The 21,473-nt window shown below is 42.1% G+C and overlaps 1 long non-coding RNA gene across 4 annotated transcripts in view; it reads right to left on the bottom strand.

Annotated features, from left to right (window-relative positions):
• Positions 1 to 21,473, bottom strand: part of LOC310679680 — a 122,434-nt gene that overhangs the window by 84,299 nt on the left and 16,662 nt on the right. For 2 of the 4 annotated variants that reach the window (XR_014512463.1, XR_014512464.1), the window contains exons 1-2: positions 6,975 to 7,028; positions 6,383 to 6,506 (exon numbers count right to left, since the gene is read on the bottom strand). This is a non-coding gene — a long non-coding RNA (uncharacterized lncRNA). Of the gene's footprint in view, positions 1 to 6,382; positions 6,507 to 6,974; positions 7,029 to 21,473 lie in introns of those variants that run through there. The other 2 variants (XR_014512461.1, XR_014512462.1) reach the window with 1 other exon arrangement.

The raw sequence follows: 21,473 nt of genomic DNA, 5'->3' as shown, positions 1-21,473 counted from the left end.
CCACTGCATGATGTTAGGCATTTGTAGCATTGTTAAAGATATTTGAAGCAAACACAGCTTCCAATGTTAAATTATGCTATTATGTGTCCAAGAAAGACTTGCCAGGATGAGGCTATGGTTGCCACCCATCTGTCTTGGGAGGCAATGGAAGAATATACCTTCAAGGGTGAAGTTAAACCTTTGGAGAGTGACAGTGTCTGCTGTGGTTGTGGAGACTGGACCATGGCATTTCCTCTTTCTGCCCTCCTCCCAGTGGTCATTCGTCCTCTGGTCACTGCTGGTGATACACAGCCTGACTGATTGTCTCCAAGCACTGCAGTCATCTGCAAGGGATTCCCACAGCTTTGTAATGCAGAATTGGTCTGCCAACGACTCTGGTGCCTGAAGCCAGTTTCCCTAGAGCTCCTTGGCAACATAATGGACCAGGATGTTAGTCTTCATCTGGCTGATGCTAAGGCCGAACTCCATGCAGACTTGGGCAAAATGGTTGATGAGTCTCTGTAGAGTTTCCTTGGAGTACGCTGTCAATACTACATAATCTGCAAACAACATCTCACACACTTTTTGTCTTGGCGTGGAAAAGTGTCAGGTTGATCAACATGATCAACAACATGATCAACTGCTTACTCCACCCCATAAACACCTCAGTCATTGCTCCTAAACCATTCTGAAGAGCCCAGTGTCCCATTCAAAACTCTGAAAGGTCTAAGTTTCAGTTTGAAAATGGACAGTAGCAACACAAAGACAATGTCACTAAGTCTCAAAGCTTTTCTTAGGCATGTGATCTGCCTTGTTATTCCCACATGACCCAAAACTAAAAGACCCATTAACCGCAATTCACAATTCAAACTGACTTACTGCTGGCAAGCACCCAGCCACATGTATACTTTTATTCCGACTAGTCCAGCCCCAGCCAATCACACTGTCTAATTGAATATTCTAAAACTGCACCCACCAATCAAAATATGCATACCTTCTATCTTTTGCATACTGAGAATTCTAACTCACCGCCACTAGTTAAAGCTCCACATGACAGTTAAACCGACTTTCGCCTGACCAGAGAGAAAACTTTGCCCATCAAATACACGATGATATACATTACAACACAGGTGTCAGAATGCGTTACCCATTACCCATTATAGCTCAGTTCAAATAAGCAGGATGTCTTCATTGGGAGTTTCGTTAAACTCAAATGGGGGCAACTTTGAGTTTAATGGAACTCCCAGCATACTCAGGCAAAGTGGGGGCACTTGAATAGGCATGTATAAAATTTGCCCTGTATGGAATTATACTGATGGGCACTAGTAAAAGGAGGGCAGAACTTAGCCTCTACCCTTGGGACGCTTCACTATCCCTGGCAAGAGATTTCACAGTGGGTATTAGTACATAGCATCTTTCCAAGGGATGCCTCAATGTCAGATGGTTCAATCTCTGGCAAATCTAGTTTTAAAAGATCCTGCAGCAAATGATGCAAAAAGCCAACAACCCTAAAACAAACTCCTCCTTGCGATTCTGGCGTGCCTCTGATAGCCTGGCCTCAAACTGGACAGTTTCCCATTTTCCCTTCCAATATGCAACTCCTCTTTCCTGACACAGTCTACCTGTCGTAACGGCTGGCATTTTGCCGTGTCACAATAAAATATGCTTCTGAATGCCAGTGCCAAGCATTTGAACATATCACTGTTTAAATGCATGTGCGCCTGCCTCTCCTGATATTCGGGTTTTTATTACTTGGCTGTAAAAACGTCTAGTAAACAAAATCCCATTTTATCAGCAGAAAGGTATATTGACATTGGAGGCTTCTGAAAGCCCTAAAGTAGAAAAATACAACAACTTTTAAATAAAGATAAGTATTCTCTTCCTTACTTTGGCCTCCCCCCACAAATAAACCCAGCCACTCAAGCATCAACAAAGATATGTGTTTCTAGAAGGAAATATCGAAAAAAAACCAGGATATATATATAGGGGTTCTACATGTGGAAAGCAAATGCTAATTTTAATTGAGGGCTGGAAAAATGATAATGAGTTTTGAACTTTGACTTGTGTTTTCTTCCCGTGATGATATTTTCAAGTCTTATTTGCTAAATTATGATGACCAGATAAAAATGTAATTACATGCATAATTTATTTGTGGTTTTTTCATTGCAGTTCATTTTACTGGGACGCTAAGGGGCGGGGGAGAGAGATTTATTGCACATTTAAATGGAACGTCGCATAGCAGTTTCTGGCAAATGTATTAGGACATGATTCAGCCAAGGTTAAGCACTTTTAAGTCGCATTGATTTCAGCAGAAAAGATTTAAACATGTACTTAATTCTACCATTGGAATCAATGGGACTGAAAAGTGCTTAATTTCAGTGAGTTCGTCCCCTGAATTTTCATTCTCTCATCAGTTACAGATTCTTACAAGTGTGAACATGACAATACCTTGGAAGATGTTTCCACTATTCTACATATTTCCCCATGTAATACATGAGAAGCAGCTCACCAAGTGTGGCAGAGCCCCTATGCTAGTTTCCCAGCAATTAGGTCACTGTTGCTTACTGGTAGGAAGGGGGAAAGGGGCGAGGGGGTGGGGAGGTTGGCAAGGTGCAAATGCATTGGCAGGAATGCCGGATCAGGTGTCTGGTGTGTTTACAACATGCCAACTTCCCCACCACTTTAAAGGTAAAGGTAAAGGGACCCCTGACCATTAGGTCCAGTTGTAACCGACTCTGGGGTTGCGGCACTCATCTCGCTTTATTGGCCGAGGGAGCCGGCGTACAGCTTCCGGGGCATGTGGCCAGCATGACAAAGCTGCTTCTGGTGAACCAGAGCAGCACACGCAAATGCCATTTACCTTCCCTCCAGAGCGCTACCTATTTATCTACTTGCACTTTGATGTGCTTTCGAACTGCTAGGTTGGCGGGAGCAGGGACCGATCAACGGATGCTCACCCCGTCGCGGGGATTCAAACTGCCGACTTTCTGGTCGGCAAGTCCTAGGCTCTGTGATTTAACCCACAGCGCCACCCACGTCCCTCCCTACCACTATACTCTCCTGGTAAATTGCAGTTCCACCTGCCAGAAAGCTAGTGCAGCAGCTCTGCCCAACCTGGTAAGCCACTTTTGTATATCATGTAGGTTTGATTGCTTGGAACGACAAGTGGCTGTTGTGCTTTGGAGTTGGCTTACAGAGTGTATTATATTCATTCTTTCATTTAAAAGATTTATAATACTGGACAAGGCATAACAAAAACTAAACTACAAAGCAAAAGAACCAACTTTGTACATAAAGAGTAATGCCACACATAAATAAACAGAAATAGAGGCAGCTAAAAAAAACAAACCAGCTGGCTCTAACCATTTCAAAGGAGTGATGTTGATCTGAATCTGCTTGCCTGTGTGCTTGATCACACACCATGTGATAATCATTTGTAAATAAGCAGGTTTTTGCAAAGGCAATAAAGGTGGTCCTCTTCCAAAGAAACCAATACCATAAGGGCTGTTGGAATTTCTTACGTGAGAAATCCGAAAATGTGAAAAAGAAATAATCACTGGGAAAGCCAGGAGATGCTAAACAGTCAGAACCTTCTGAAAGCTTCAAAAGCTCTGATTCTGCTGTCCTTTCACACATGCAAAGGCTTACCTGGACACAGAGCATCCTGAATGTGTAACGGCTACTCAATTAAATTGAGGAAAAACTCACAGCTGTTGAAAAACTCCATGCGAACAATGTTGGTAGAGTAGCTAAATCGTAGTTGGGAAGCCAAATCATGTGCAATGCTGACTCTTTTCTTGAAATTAAAAGAATGTCCAAACACTTGTTAAGATATTCAGAAAGCTTTTGCTTGCGGAACATATAGATAAAGAAGAATATATGCAAAGTCTTTACATTCACATGCTCATCCAGGCATGGGCTTAGTTGAAGATTACAGCTTCTTCCTTAAACATTCAAACAAACTGTGTTTTTCTCTCAGTACTTGCACTCAGCCTTCTGTGAAATACCCAGCTGGGCCATGCAATTCTTTCGGAGAGGTTTCCTTCTCCTTACTGCTTCTTTGGGAGATCATCGACTTTTGTGCTTCTTTCGCCACACACTCTCACACAGAAACATTAGCACTCCTCTCCTCTATTGCATTTAGAGAGAGACTTAACTAACACCGTCTCTTCATCAGTGTTCATGGAGATGCAGCCATTACGGCCAAGTCACTCGCACACAAAACAAAATGGAGAATGTAGTAAGATACTTGTCATGTGACCAAAGCTAACCAGTCACGTGAGAGTTACTGGGGAACATTCCAGAATTAAACACACAGTAATGCATCTCAGCATTCCCAATTTCAGTAAATTAAATCACTATACTTAACAAGTACTGGAAGCCTTTGGATCATGGCCAGTATGCTACCCAAAAGAAAACCATAAGGTGTTTGTGCTTTTCTGTCGCAGGCCCTTGGGCTTTAGGCTCCTCCAGGAACTTTCCTCATTGCATTATGAAACTCCTAATCTCTTCAATTATTAACTGTCACTCCCCTCGCTGAGCATCCTCTTCTACAGCTACAGAAGACCTTCCTCGTCACATTCCTTCCCCCTGTCCTTGCTTTTAAATCATTAATCTTTCATCCGCGTTCTGCTGAGTTGGTATAAAATCCCAGCCGTCCGCTCACAGTCGCTTCACCTACTTTATTTTGCCTCTTTGATGCAGAGGACTTGTTTTCCCACAGCTGTTCCCAGAGATGTGTCACCATGCAGTTGAACCAAACCAGTATCCCCCCTCAAGCTGTCCTTCGATCTTCCTTCATCAGTGAATGCTCTCTCGAGTCAGTCAATGACCTTGAATGTGCAACATTTCTCCTATGCTGGACCAGCTTTCTCTGTGTGTTCCCATTTCCTGTTGTCTCTGACATGCGTGTGGGTCCCAGGGCTTCCCAGTACACCCTTTGCTGGTGAATGTTGATCAAGTGTACTTCTGTGATGATGCCACAGAAGTGGGGCTCATTTCCTTGCATCTGATAGTTTTCATAACCTCTTCTTTTGTCCCAACAAGCAAAAAGATATATTCCCCTGAGCCTCCCATTTTTAGAATTAAAGAAGACAGCAGTTATTTCTCCACAATATACCAAAAGTGACATTTCCACTCCTAAGTTTTATAGCAGTACACATTTCTTTCTGATGGCAGTGATAATTTCTGTTTATGTTTTGCTGCTACATCTTACCTAACACCATTGTCTTTGATGTAGTAATGGAAACGATAAGATACATTTTTTTTAAAGAAAGAAGATAAAATACTATTATCAGGCAAGCACAAGGTAAGCACAATTAAAGCTGCAGCTTGGAAGTAGTGTTGTACTGATCCCTGTCTGCCAGTTTTCCAACATTTCCCCTCATAAAGGAACATTTTGTTTTTCTGCCTCATTCACAAGGAGCTCTAGAATTTATTTAGAATTTCTGAGGGTGCAGGATTCAGCTTAGCTTGTGATGAGGCCAAGGGTTTATGGGTGTTTTTGTTTAATTCTCAGTCATGAATGGAGAAATGGGTGGATTCTGACCCGAACTGGCGACCCTATGAAGATGCTCTAACACATGGGTAGGCAAACTAAGGCCCAGGGGCCAGATCTGGCCCAATCACCTTCTAAATCCGGCACGCGGACGGTCCAGGAATCAGCGTGTTTTTACATGAGTAGAACGTGTCCTTTTATTTAAAATGCATCTCTGGGTTATTTGTGGGGCCATAGGAATTCGTTCTTTTTTTATTTTTTTCAAAATATAGTCTGGCCCCCCACAAGGTCTGAAAAAGTTTGCTGACCCCTGCTCTAACATCCAAGGTGTTGTGGCTTTAAGTTGTCAACACTTTCCTATTGCTTCAGAAAGTGTATTATCTTCATAGAGATTGTTACTGAAACAACAAGAAAGGTAAGAAGAAAAGAAAAATAATTCTCATCTTCCTTCTTACAAAGGCACCCCTCCAAAAATTTTCTTGAATCAGACAACTGCCTCCTTCTTATCCAAGTAGTGAGATTCTCACTGACCTCACATTTGCTCACCTGAATTATCTGATGAAGTTACATATATCATACAAATAACATGGTTTATGTATGCCACCTTTCCATAGTTGAAACCATGCTCAAGGCAGCAGATAACATGAAAAATACTTAATTACAAACATAACAGAAGTAGTCGTGAACAATAAATTAAACATCAAAAAGTACACAACCAAACTGAACAATTTCCACATAAATTACCAGTTCCAAAATAAAGATATGAAAAACCAAGAGCACCCCCCAGCAACAAAAACACCCTAGCCCAATAGTTTGTTCAGCCTCAGTTTTGTAGCTGGAATTAGTCATGGCCTCACCCTCCCAGGCCAGATAGGAAAGGCCTACAAAACAGGAAACAGGACTCACAGTCAAGAAGTTGTGTCCATCCTTTGGTCACCAGGCCTTGGATACTTTGATTTCTGGTTCCTTCTTGGAAGCAAAGGGATAGACTTTGCATCGCCTGCAGCATATCCTGAACTGACTGTGTACCCTTTTCAGCCAAAGATAGAATGGGGGAAAGTTAAAAAACTGAATTTAGGGCCCCCTGACACTTCCAAGAGAAAGATGAATTTGTTGCCATAAGCATCTTGTGGAGAGGAGTAGGTCTCAACAAGAAAATCTTGCCAAAAGACCCTCCAAAACATGGAGATGGCCTTGCTGTAATTATACCCACAAAGGAATAAGGCAAGTCTAAAGCATTTAAACTGTCCCAGAGCACAGTCATTTGGGGATAATCCAGCCATGACTGGAGGGTTCTAAATCTTGATGGTTAATTATAGAACTGGGGGGGGGGGGGGAGCCACTTGGAAATCCAACTTACATTTTAAAAGATTTCCTCTTTCATAGTAACTCCTTGAAGCTATATCACCCTAGCTAATAACATAGCTCCCTCTTTAACACCCAACTGAATCCTATAGCCCCTAACCAATAAAATGTCTCCCTAGCTAATAAAACACACTTTTCTTGCTTTCCTTCTCTCATCTCCCTCTCTCTCCTTGTCTTACACTTCCCATACTTGCAGTTGCCAAAGTTCCCTGGTAGCTAACCCAGCAGGGGGACGTGTCACAATGCCAGGCATGTCACTGTTACCATAGCAGTTTTGGTCAACAGTGCACATTGTTCTTCTTCATGCTAATTTTTATAGCTCTCAATAAGTTAAATTTTTTAATTGTGATTTAAACACATTCTAGAACACTTCATCTAAAGACTTTCAGTGTATTGTCTGTTATAAAAATGGGATGTAGCAAAACAACGCAGTATTCGTAAGATGACAACAAAATTGAGAGGCAACAACAATACGAAATAATGAAGCAGGACAGAGGCCACCCAATTCCTGTGCAATTTTTTTAAGTGTAACTTATTGTCAGAAGGAGTGTTGTATATTTGTAATGGATGAGAGAGTAGATTTGAATTACCTAGGATAACTGAAAACACAAAACTGGGCATGAGCCCAGGTTGGAAGTTAAAAACAAACAAACCATGAACAGTAAAGAATTTCCAATGCTCTGATTGCGTTTTGGAAACTGGATAATTAGGCGCATTGAAATCTCCAGGGATGGAGAATTTTTTGGAGGGAAATCTTTATAGATGACCACAGGAAGTTTGGAGGGGGTGGGAGGAATGGTGGGGTGGGGAAACGAGTCCGTAAATCTATTCTCTGAGATACCAGGTCATACTAGATATAAAATGTCAAAAGTTTTCTCACTATCACACATTAAAAGAAAGTAATTTTAGCAGGCTCTGAAGAAACACCCGTCAGTAATAGCACTGCGGAGAAAATAGGAATGTGATGCAGTCAGGCTGCAGTAATAATACCCTTGATCTGAAGGATGCAGGTTTGCTAAGCACACAGCCTTGTTTTTTAATATGGCTAAGTATCTTTGTGAAGGAGCACATTAGAAATAGGGGAATGATAGAAAGTGCAAATGCTTTGCATTCTAGAACATATATACATTATAATAAAGGGTTGCCTGAGTAATATCAAAACTAGTCAAGGTTGTGTGGATTGCAGTGGGGAGTTGGACTAGTAAAGGGTTGCCTGGATTGTAGGGAGAAGCAAATTTACACTCAACACATATTAAATAAGTGAAAAGGTCAACAGGTTGCACTGAGAACCCAGCATTTTAAAATGAAAATTGTCAACTTGATAAGAATACACCAGACATGTAGCTAGACTAAGGGCGCCTCAACAGTTTTACATTGCAAATGAATCATTCATCTCTGGTTTTTCTCTGCGCACGATTCATACTCAGTCATCCACAAACTCTGTTTATTAGCTTTAGATTTTTCAGAGGTACTCCAGTTATTCCCCATCCACATCACTGGACAGTCCTTGATGAAATGTTCCTGTCCTGTGTTTTCTGCCTCTCCCATCAATCACTACTCAACCGCCCTCCACTCCCTTTCCCCCAATCTGGACCAAGCACACAGGTATTTCTATACCTCTGCAGGCACATCTTTTAAAATGTTTTCTTCTTCCCCCACAGGAAGGGATACAAGAGTTCAAGAGCATATGTTACCACTGCCAGTGCCTAGTTATCATGTATCACAAGGGGCAAACAGAGCTTTGTGCTTTTGGAGAGGCTTTTTGAAAACGCCGCCACCAGAAAGTTGTGAAACATTGATATATAGGCTATTGTGCAAAAATGTATGGGTTTGTTCCCAACAACCTGGAGCCATTTGTACTCATCCTCAGCATATTCCTTTCAGTCCAGATCCTGCTATCCAGAAGGCTGGGTGTACTTACTTGACACACATTGAAAAACCTCTCCTTGCTTAGGTTATCCCTGCCTCTCCCCCCTTCGCATGCCCCAGGTGAATGATTATTGTGATCTTGGTATATGACCACCCACAATGTCTTTGGTCAGGTGTGGATACTGTTAGAATTCCTGCTCCGTGATTGAGGTCATGGGATTTTTGTCTATCACATGATGGTGTATGTTTTGACTCCACAGAGTGGGAAGTGACAGAGACAGGATGTTTGTGTTACTGTGTTCCATGAAGTGGGGCCATTGTCCTTTGTTCTTTCTCTTTGCTGTCTGATGCTAGAGAGAGAGGGAGCCATGTTGCAGTGCTCCGTGTGTGTTTATATGTCAATAAAGTGGATTAGCCAAAATGCTGAGTTGCTGAGGTCTGTTATGCAAGCTGCGCAAACTCTGTGGATCCCTAAGTGTGCCAATGCCTGTTGGAATTGGTCGCTGTAATGTTCAGGCTGAAGAAAGCTTTTGAAGCTCCCGAATGATCGACCAGGAGGGAGGGAACATGCCAGTCAGGCATGTGTCTCTGCCAGGGTCCTACTCGAGAGTAGGATGAGTTCCTGAAAGATACAGCCCTCATTGCTAGGACCACCTACACCAGTTTTCATCTGTTTTTAAAGAGACACGCTGTAAGGTAATGCAGAATCAATCAGCTAAGATATTTTGCTTTTCGAATGAAACCAGTTTCTCAAGAAGCACTTTTCAGGGGCAGAAAAAAAATGCAACAGATCTAGCTTCTGTGTGGATGACATAGGCTCCATTGGCCATGTGTGCACAACCTTAGGTATAGCAAAATTAAAATAAAGAGGTATTGTGAAAGCCTTTTGCATTTTTATTTCGGTCTGGATGGAATTTCATTGTAATTCTCCACATGCTTTGAGATCTTAAGAGAAAAGCTGCTCCAAACTGGCTTGTTGAAATCACCTCCCCCCCCCAAAAAAAAGGGTTAAAGAGCTTCCACACAGCAATGATCCAGAGGCTTAAGAGTTTTATTTTTACTTAATAGATTTTCTGTAGTAAGAGGAAATCAGGATTTTAAAATTATTATTTCAATTAAGTAGGAGTAGGCATTTTGATGATCACGACATCATGCGGATGGTATGAAAGGCTTGCCTGCAAGAGCAGCACTGATTCCACAATAAACCTCCATCTGGAAGTACTCCTGTGGTTCACAGTGGATAGCAACCGTCATACTTCTCTGTGTTAGCACCATGATGCTATGATGTGCAAATTTGTTTTGATTTTTACAATTCTCCATCTGTGAAAAGAGGAGGGCCGCTTTGGCATTGTTGAACACTGGGCAGGTGCAGCACTGAGGTCCACGGGGTGTTCTGGATCAAAATGCTCTAGCAGCTGAAGAACAAGAGTTCTGAAGAAGGTTCCAAATAAGGGCTAAGGGGGGAGAAATTGGCACCTCTCTTTCCCAGCGTCATCTGATGATTGTGGGTTGGGGAGTGGCATCAGCAATGCTCTAGGACATGCAGATATTGTAGCTTGTTCAAGTGTCAGGGGCTGGACCGAGGAGGAATGGTGGGGACCGCCCCCCTTCTCCTGAACCTTCCTGAGAACAGGAGGACAGTATAGATTTAGAACAGTGGTTTGCAGAAGGTCATAGTTCAGAGGCTGCAGAGGGGAGAAGCTGGGAAATATTGGGAGAGGAACAGCAGGAAGAAGAATCACCAGGAGAGAGACAGCTGACAGACTCAGTGTCTTTGGAAAGCATTCCTGACCCCCCCTCTCCTGGGACCAGGCAGGCATTGAAAGTAGTAGAACAGAGAGGTCAGAAGCAGAAAGCTCAGATCAGCCAACACAGGCATGACCTAGAATAGATGAGACAGAGGGGATGGGACTTTACTCAGAGCAACGCCATTATTTAATAGAGACTACATTCCTTCGTCTCTGTGAATACTGAATAAACTACTTGGCAATAACTCTTCTTGTTTATCTGCTTCTTGGCTGTCACCATGGGAGGGATCGGATTCTTTGAATCCTGACATCAAGAGGCAGATCCTGAGCTACTAAACATGCACTTCTCCACTGTTGAGCTAAATTGGCCTGTTGTGTCGGCAGCATTCTGAGAGCTCAGGAACGATCTGGTTCCTGGTCTTCATATTCAAGACTAGCAGTGGCACATGTGGTTGGGTACAGCTGCAGAGCCACCCCCTCACCACTGGTGACACTGCTGCTTACCTGGATCCATACCATTATTTGTGTTTGCACCCCATTACCAGTGGGAGTCCTGGATTGATGGTGGTGGTCCTATAGGTAGGTTAAAAAAAAGGTAAAGGTAAGGGACCCCTGGACGGTAAAGGACCCCTGGAGCGCACGGAAATGCCGTTTACCTTCCTACCACAGTGGTACCTATTTATCTATTTGCACTGGTGTGCTTTCGAACTGCTAGGTTGGCAGGAGCTGGGACAGAGCAACGGGAGATCACCCCATCACGTGGATTTGAACTGCCAACCTTCTGATCAGCAAGCCACTGAGCCACCTGCTCCCCTAGGTCCTATAGGTACATCCACACTGCTCGGGCTTCTTACCATCCAGGTAAGTAGCAATGGCCCCAGGATTGGGAGAGCAGCTCTGCTCTACCACACATCCTGCTGTCATGCTATTGAACCCATGTTACTGAGAAATAGTACAGTGGTACCTCAGGTTAAGAACTTAATTCGTTCTGGAGGTCCGTTCTTAACCTGAAACTGTTCTTAACCTGAGGTACCACTTTAGCTAATGGGGCCTCCCGCTGCTGCCACCTTGCAATTTCTGTTCTCATCCTGAAACAAAGTTCTTAACCCGAGGTGCTATTTCTGGGTTAGCGGAGTCTGTAACCTGAAGCATCTGTAACCCAAAGTATCACTGTAGATGGTTACCAATGATGCCCCCTCTACTGAATGAAGGCACCCATCAGGGAAACTGGAGGGAGGGCCATTTTCAGGAACGTATCCTCCCCGCTGCAGCTCACCAAGCCACCAATCTTTTCCACTATGTGTGTGTAGATACAGAAATGCACATATGTATATATTGAAATGAATAAGTAGTGTGATGAGTGCTGATGAGTCACACCGAAATACAAACTCCAACTCTTCCATTAGTGCAATGAATATTGTTACTGCCACACCAGACTCTTTACAGTCATGCTCTCTCGGCAGCTGTAAAGATGACATGTGGGATCATTCCAGCTGATAAGTTCTTTCATTCAAGAATCAAATGGGTATTGCATTCTCTGGGACATTATTGGCCATCAGTCCTTCAGCTATCAATTTCTACGGGGAATGATTGCTAATTGAAGAAGCAGAAATTCTATAGCATGGTGAGAAGCATACAGAACATCCAGAACATTAGCCTTTTCAGCCGAATTTTCTTGCTTTGATGATGGCTACTTGTGAATGTGAATCCTGTATAGATTACAGGAAAAGGCCTGTTGTTTTGAATAGGAAGGAACATATCCCCTGGGTAGCTGCAGTGGAGGAATCTACTGTAGCTTTTACTTTGCAAAAGCAATACTGGGGAGAGAGAAGAGAAAAACATATACAAGAGTGCAATTAATATGAGCATTAGGCGAATTTCCATGCACCCAGAGAATATTCAGAAAATATTTGTCCACTAATTTTTTTTAAAGGGGGATTTCATGGTGAATGTTTTAGGAACTTCTGTTTGAACAGGAAGCACATCTACAGCCTTTGCTAAGTCCAACAGGAAAACCACCCAGTGCCATATATTTCCTACTAATACTGCTTAGAGTCTTTATAGACTCCAACTGCTATCATCCACAGCCAGAATGGCCTGTGTCAGAGAAGATGGGAGTTGTAGTCCAGTAACATCTGAAGGGCAACAGTTTATCCATCCCTTGCTTTCAATGCAGAAGACCTCTCCATGTGAAATACCCCCATCTGAAACCCAGGTGGGCTTTTAATATAGGCATTGGATGGACTAATGGCTGGTTCTTGTGTTTTCCTATGAGGAAAAATATTCTGCAAAATTTTTTTCCAAGTTGCTGATCGGATATTTCTAAGCTTGTAACTGTGAAAAGAATCCTGTTTACCTGAATTGCGTTGTAACGGGTATTGTGCAATGTGTTGTGACATATGAATTATAATGTACATTGCAATGTGTTTGATGAGGAACATTTTCTGTTTGGTTTGTTGAGAGTTAGTTTAACTGTTAATGTGGGGCTGTAACTGGCAGGGGTGAGTTAGAATTCTCAGTATGCCAAAGAGAGACAGACAATATGCGTATTTTGATTGGTAGGTGCAGGTTTAGAATGCTCGGTTAGACAATATGATTGGCTAGAGCTGGATTAGTGAGGCCAGAAGAAGTGGTGCTGATTGGGTGCTGGTCATCAGAGGAGTGTTGGAGTTGGCTAGTTGACTGGAATGAATTAGAGTTGTTGGTTCTTGGTATCTATGGAGTCAGCCAGAAGAAGATGACAGCAGAATACCAGAAGGAAGATTTCCAGGCCAGGACAGGAAGGCAAACTTGCACTGCAGTGGGCCAGCAAAGGGTTGGAACAAGGGGCTTCCAGCATAGTTTTCAGTTATAGTGTTAATGAAACTTAACTGAGACAGAGAGAATAAAAAGGGCAATTTGGTTAAAGGATTTTAATTAACTGCTTCATTAAAGCTCCTTTAGTATAATAGTATATGCAGATGTTGATGTGTTTTAGTCTTGTTTACAGTTAATATTAATTATGATTTTTGCTGTTTTTTATTGCCAATTTCAATATATCTTTTAAACCACCTAAATAGTTTAATACCATCAAGCAGTATATAAATTTTGTTAAATAATAAATAGTGACAGCCACAAGTTGATAAAGTGCACACTCATTTAAGGACATATTGCTATTTTAAAGTAGCCAGATAAGCTTACACACTTAATTATCTTGTCATAAATAAATGTAAGCCATTGTTAGATATAATATATGTATCTGACTGACTTTGTACCACTTCTATACCCCACAGTTACCGGGATGTTGGAAAGTTAGGGTTTTAACAGGAAAAAGTGAGATTTAAAGATGGCCGTGACATGGGTTTAGGAAAAGCATTGGAGTGGAAGTTGGATTTTCTTATTATAGATACTGTAAGTAAATACCTCCCTTACCTTCATATTAGCAGAAGGAATATTTGATTGTATATTTCAGGCTACAGCGATACATTCACACAACTGCAACGCAAATACAACTCAGGACCTGGGAGGAATCAAGCTCTAGTGAGTAACTCTATAAAGAAGAGGTAGCCATTGAGAGGTATTGCTGTCTCAGGGTTGTTGGACTACAACTCCCGCTGCCCCTGGCCATTGGCTATGCTGACTGGGGCTGATGGGAGTTGGAGTCCAACAACATCTTGGGGACACCATGTTGACTATACCTGCTATAATATATTTACCAGAATATGTAACTGAAGTTATTATCTATGCACCCTGATGGAGCTAGGGGGCATTATGCAATTATTATCCACAATCATAAGTAGGCCTTGTGTATACAAAATGGCTGCTGTCACTGAGATTCTCAGCAGTGTGGTGCAAATATACGCCCCGTCAGAGCCTCTGAGTAGCACCAATCAGCTGTCTGAAAGAGGGTGCTGCATTTATTCCTTACCTGCTGCCCCCTGCCTGTCAAACAGCTGATGTGCTCAGTAGGTGCTCCAGGCAAGGCTTAGCTATGTAGCTTTGAACCAAGGCCATTGGCTGCAGAAGGAGTAAGACGTCCTATCGAGCAGTAAACCAATCATTCGAGAATGCACTGCGCTACCTTTTAATGTAATGAAGCACCATATAACTCTTTCAAAATCTGCTTTGTAGTTGATTCGAGTGCTTCACCCCCTCCTCATTAAGGCTATCAGTGCGATTTTCCATCAAAACTGCCGAATATGCTTTTAGAAGTATTTGCCTTTCAGAGCCTCACAGGCAAAAACTTCAAGGCGAACTTTAAAAAACCTGATCATAGCAGCAGATGAAGCGATGCAGAAAAGCCCTGGAGCAATCTGCAGGGTTTTGCTGTCAGCAACCTGAGAGAGTGTCAGCATTGTCCGAGGGGACGTCTAACAAAGCTTTAGTCAAGTTCATGCAGGCTCAAATGGAGGAGCTCCCACTGTAGGAGAAAAGGTTTACTTAGGATAGATGAATTCCCTCGTCAGATCCGGAGTTGAAATGTCAGGTCCAACCACGTTCCATCTGCAGGCTTTTTTTATTCTGCCTTAATCATTAGGAGCACACAAAGCACAGCAAGCTGGCTTGCAGGGCTTCCAAGTGTCTAAAGGGCAAATATGAGCAATGCAAAAAAGAAAAAGAGAGAAATCCCCCTAGGGAAATAATTTAAAATATATTTGCTTAGGCTGCTGTGCCATGCATGCATTGGATGGAACAGACATTAAGGAGATTGTGAGGCCGCTGCTGAAAGTATCTCCCTCCTCCTCCAGTAATATCTAATAGACGGAAACATTGGATACTGTTGCACATGGTAGCCAATGGAGTGGAGCTGAGTCAGATTACTTGATACTGGAGGGGCTGGGAGGGAAGAGGAGAAGATATGAAGCTGCTGCTTTTGGTGCAGACCAGTGTTTCCCAAACTTGGGTCTCCAGCTGTTTTTGGTCTACAATTCCCTGTTGGCTGTTTGCAGTTTAGTAGCGCTGCAGAGAGCTTGATGGGGAGACCATGCATTAAAAAGGGACTCAAAAAGTACTTAAACAAGGTTTTAATAACAAAAACAAAAACTCCATTTACACTAAAGATAACAACAAACAACCATGACCCAACCACCAACCCATCCCCCAGGGTGATGGGAGAGCTAGGTGCTGCTCCTTATATACTATACCCAATTGCTGACACAGTTTGATTAGCACAACTCAGCAGCACCTGCTATGTTTCACAGCTGTAAGACTGGGTCTCGTTATTTGCCCTGGCCCTGGCCCTTAAAGGCATACACAACTTGTGAAACAATAATGAACCTTCACATTTTAAAGCGACCATTCAACATTCCCATCATCCCTCACCGATGGTCTTGCTTAAGTAGGGATGATGGGAGTTGTAGTAAAAAAAAAACAGCTGGAGACCTAAGTTTGGGAAACACTAGTGTTTCACCAAAATACCTTGTTTCAGCCTTACTTGGAAGAGGGTTTTAATGAAACAAATGCTCTCCCTTCTCCCCCCCCCCCTCCCCCAGTTACGGATTTCACTATTGGCCAAGTCATGTTACGTTTGAGGTCTTGAATCCCCAATGAACCTGTGCTAATTCTCATGATGAAAAAATGTTTCTAGCAAACACTGTTGCCTTGTCAACAGTAAACGTTCTAAGTAATTGGAACTTTTTGTTCATTGATTTTATTCAGTACATTCAAGGACATAAGATGAGCCCTGCCAAAGCATACCCAAGGCCCATCAGATTTAGCATTCGAACCTTGCAATAGCCAAGCAGATGCCTATCAGCAGCTCAACAGCAGAAATGAATTCAACAGCACCCTTCGCGCTTGAAATCCCCAGGAATTGGTATTCAGAGGCATGTGGATGTTGGAGGTAATACAGTAGTACCTCGGGTTAAGTACTAGATTCGTTCCAGAAGTCTGTTCTTAACCTGAAACTGTTGTTAACCTGAAGCACCTCTTTAGCTAATGGGGCCTCCTGCTGCCACTGTGCCACTGCTGCACAGTCATTCCTGAAACAAAGTTCTTAACCCGAGGCACTATTTCTGAGTTAGCGGAGTCTGTAACCTGAAGCGTATGTAACCCGAAGCGTATGTAACCCGAGGTACCACTGTATAGCCATCATACCTGTAAGCCATTGCTAGCCTTTTCCTCTTAATTTGTCTAATTCCCTCCAAAAGCCATTCAGTTTGGTGGTCATCCTTACATCTTGTGGGAATGAATTTTATAGTTCAGCTATAAAATTGAAGAAGCACTTTCTTTTGCCTTTCCTGAATCTTCCAACATTCAGATTCATTGGATAAGTCCAGATTCTAGTATTTTGAGAGGGAGGAAAGCATTTATTTATCCACTTTCAGAGTTACTTTATACGGCTCTACTTTCATCCTCTTCCTTGCCTTTTTAGAAACTGAAACACCCTATACATCTGAATTAGAAATCCTCAAATGTTTCTGGCCAGCCTTTGTAGGAAAGGTTCTCCAGACACATAATACTGTTGATTGCCCATTTCAGTCAATTCCCTCCTCCCCATGTATACGGTGTGTCTTGAGCACGTGTGCCAAGCCCTACAATCCATTTTAAGAAGGGCATTGCAATGCTGAGGTCTGGGCTAAGGATGGATAAATCTGTCTATTTTTGGCTTCCCTCCATTTCTCACTTTTCTAGTCCTCTGTTTGTTCCATTTTTAGATCATGTAGTAGAATTGTTTAATGACTTTCAAAGTCTGCGTAAAAATTCACATACATGTTTGTTTGCATTTCTCCAAACATGCATTTTCACAAACAATTTCCCCTAATATAAAGGATTTGTGTACTATGCATATTTTGTGGACACTGTCCCCTAACATATGCTTTTCCTACACTTTTTTTGGTCAGAGAACTACATTGCAAAATTCATGCAAAGTGCAAATTTCAAATAATACCTGAATTTTCAGTTCACATACTCATTAAAGAACTAAGTATGTCTGCATTAAAGTGAAGTAAGCAAATCTCTCCCTCATCCTTACTCTGAGCTTTGCCCAATCATCTGCTTTCTACTAATGCAAATGTTCATTCTACTACAGGCTTATAAATACCACTTACACAGTTTTATTTTTTATTTTTTGTTGTTGCAGGTAAGTGCTTCATTCTTGAAGAAGTCACAGCATCAAAAGAAAAACCCACATTATTAGCGTTATTAACTATGGCAATTAGCAGAATTCAGCCAATTAAGGTTCATGCACTTTCCTGGGGTAAATGAGCCTCACCATGTGGTAGATAGCATGCTCACAAAACGTCTATAATTGTCTTTTGAGATTTCAGTGCATATTGTCCATTAGAAGGTGCTTTCAGTGTTTGTTTGTTTTTAGTATTGAAGGTCAGGCCAAGGGCTGCCAATGGGATCAATAGGTTGCTTACTTGTTTAACTTCCCTCCAAAATTTGCATTTGTTGCTGACAGACAGCCCTTCCTTACATGATCAGAAAACCAAGGAGAATCTCACTTCATAGTGAACTGAGCACAGCTGAGGTTTCTAGAGAAAATGCAGAATTGTTTTGGAAGAGAATTTCAACATAATAACACAAGAGATGGAAAATTGTTGCCATGCATGTAATTTAAACAAGCTGGCAAGAGGAGCAGGGGCTCACTTAATGCTTTCTTAGATTTAAATCTGCTGTCCTGAACAATTTTAAACAATGTAAATCATGGCTTGTGATCCAAGTAAACTCTTTTAACAAAGGATTCCATTAACACTGTTCCCACTGAAAGAACATGGCACCACTAAATCACTTCATAAGTATCAATGCCAATAAGTAATATTTTGTTTCAGCGTGTTTTAATAAATGTATGCCATTTTCCAGAGCAGGTACTGAAGCTCTGGAAGAATGTCAAAAAGCATTGAAGAAAGCCTCCTCGGGGCCTGTTTCTGCAAGAGTTTCCTGTCCTCCCACCCACAGGGGGAGCTGCCATCAACTGTCCTGTGGGATGGATTCCAGAAGAAAATGGGAGGCAAGCAGAGACCACCTCAGAGTCTGCATTACTGGGACTATCCCTTCCCCACCAGAGGGTTATTATCCCACCAACTGCCTTGTGTAAAGGATCCTGGTGGTTTTATTTATGTGGGAAGAGTTTAGAAAATGTGGTTTAGTGTTTCTTGTAAGGTACCATGGAGCTATTTGTATCCTGAAAGGCAAGTTAAAAATAAGTTTAAGGAATAAATAATAAAATAAGCATGGTCCTGAAACTGTTCGCAGTTTTTCACAAATGCTTTTGGCAACACCGATACCTCAGTGCCTTCAAGTTATTAAAATACACTCGTAAAAATATTGATACTCACGAACTGATCTACGGCAATTTAGTGGTGCTATGCTCCTTCTTTTTGACAATTTCCCAGCATTTCACATCTATTCAGGTGCAGAGGTCCCTTCCTGAATTAGGCAATTCATCTTACTGCTATATGTAGGTTATATACTTTGTCCGATTTTAGCAGCAACCCTTATAAGCATGTACGGTGGAATGAAATGAATTATTTTAAATGATAAACATTATTTTAAAGGTATAAAAATGAGGTTCCATTTTATAGGTTCTGAAGGCGGAGCAGGAGATTTTGTTCCAGTTTGAAAGCTGTGTTCCCTTGTGGGCTACCAACCAGGGCCACAGGGCAGTGTTAGATAAGGCCACAGGCACAAGTGGGTGGAATAACTGCAGACCCTCCAAGTGTCCCTGTTTTCCAAAGACATCCCCGGATTTACAGAAGCCACCCCTGTTTCTGATTTGATCCTGGAATGTTCCACTTTTCCTTAGGACGTCCCTATTTTCATCGGATAAATGTTGGAGGGTGTGGAGTTATGCTACCCCTAAACCAAGAAGATAACTAACTATACAATCTTTAGAAGACATCTGAAGGCTGCTCTGTATAGGAAAGGTGTTTTTTTATGTTTAACATTTTTTTTAATGTTTTTATATAGGTTGGAAGCTATCCAGAGTCAGATGAGTAGGGTATAAATAATAAAATGGTGATGATGGAATAGGATGTCTCTATTTTCATTGAAGAAATGTTGGAGGATATGCATTTGCTATGATTCTTACCTTGGCACATTCCAATCACAGACAAATCTTTGTGTGTGAAAGAGATGGTACAGTACCATCACCTTTATTTTTTTCTGATGGCCATTTTGTGCTGGCACCCATGGCAGTTTTAGCACATTATGAATCCTGGCACCTCATCTTCTTACCATTTGTTTATCTCATACACCCCATACATGCAAACATCTCTCTATCTTTCACTTTTCATCAAGCAACAGCACTCAAGGAGAGTATGGACAAATGTGGCCTGGAGAGGCCTAGTACAGCCTGGGAAGGGAGTGTGGTTTAGTGAGGGACCTGAGGGACAAACTGGGAGGTCTGAAGATCCACATTTCACCATGGGAGCTGAGGATCACAGCCCATGTCAGTACATTGTACAACAAAATTACTTCTAGGAAAAATGTCTTGTAATAATATTGGTAGATAGTTCCACACAGAAGGCATTTGAAAACTCATAATATGCACGTTCCATTTCTAATTTTGCTCGCCTTTTATTGTGTGTTCTATAGAATAGTTTTGAAATGTTCTAATTATGTGTTGAATATGTATATAATGGAAATGGGCTAATCAGAAGGCATGTTGGCTCCCACAATTTTATAAGGAAGGAATTCAAAATGGAGCCACAGATGTGCTAAAGGCTTAGCAGCGCTGATAATAATAAAAACCCATATTTATTCTTTGCAGAGACTTTGTGCTTAATTGCACTGACATGAGTTCATTAGAAATGATGTTTTAAATATTTCAACAGTTATGTAAATCTGAATGTTTATGATTTAACCTTGTCTCCTCAGAATTGTTCTTGACTTACTTTATCATTTATTAATTTTTTTGAAGTTAATCAAAAGCCAGAAAAGAATAAAGTGGATATTATGGGCATGAATGACCTGAACATGAATATTAGATTAGGGTATAACCCACCCGCTCTGATTTATGAGGCTATGATACTAAGCATGTGAAGCTACTGAAAAATAAGCATGTATTCATCACTCCCTTTAGCAGTGAACTCAGGTGGGGCAGGCAGATGGAAGTGGTGCCAGCAAAAAGCAAGGGGAAGGAATCAGCATGCCTGGGGGATCACCAAGGTTTGCAAAAGTACTGAGGGTTGATTTGTATGATGCCTATAGCTTCCAGCCAAGCCTGCGATTTAGTATCTGTAAAATTGTAGTGTGCAGTAAAAGGAGCTGCTGAAATGGTCAGATCACTTTCTTTGTTAAATTAATGGACCCAGCTGGGCCTGTTAAGCACCCTATTTACATGTCTAAAAGGTTGGCCGATGTCAGGGGGTGGGCAGAGGAGGAATGGTGGAGACCGCCTCCCCATCCTGACCCTTCCAGGGAGGAGGAAGAGGAAGGCAGTATAGATTTACAACTATACTTTGAGGGAGGTCGCAGCTTAGAGGCAGATGAGGGGGAAAGCTGGGAAATCATGGAAGAGCCAGAGCAACACCTGACTGATGCATTGTCATTAGAAAGCATTCTGGACCCTCCATCTCCCAGAAGCCGGTGAGCATTAAAAGTAGGAGAGCAAAGAGCTTGAAGACAGAGGGCACGTAGCAGCACCCGTAGAGGAGACAAATGAGGAAGTGGGAGAGACGGGGGGGTGGGATTCACTTGGGACAACACCATTATCCAAGAGGCTGAGTTCTATAGCCTCCCTCTGTAAATACAGTGGTACCTCGGGTTACATACGCTTCAGGTTACAGACTCTGCTAACCCAGAAATAGTACCTCGGGTTAAGAACTCTGCTTCAGGATGAGAACAGAAATTGTGTTCCGGTGGCGCGGCGGCAGCAGGAGGCCCCGTTAGCTAAAGTGGTGTTTCAGGTTAAGAACAGACCTCCGGAACGAATTAAGTACTTAACCCAAGGTATTGGGTATTGAAATACCTGTATTGAAATAAAAAAGGACAGTAAGAAACTTTTGTCTTTTTAATTTCTGTGCAACCAGATGGGAGCCTCTGACAGCATCCTGACAACCAAGTATAGATGTGTTGCCATGGGAACAACT

Source organism: Podarcis tiliguerta (genome assembly GCF_965153285.1).
Source record: "Podarcis tiliguerta genome assembly, chromosome: 6".
Taxonomy (NCBI): domain Eukaryota; kingdom Metazoa; phylum Chordata; class Lepidosauria; order Squamata; family Lacertidae; genus Podarcis; species Podarcis tiliguerta.
Note: the sequence above shows the minus strand (reverse complement) of the source record. Positions and strands in the feature narration are given on the sequence as shown.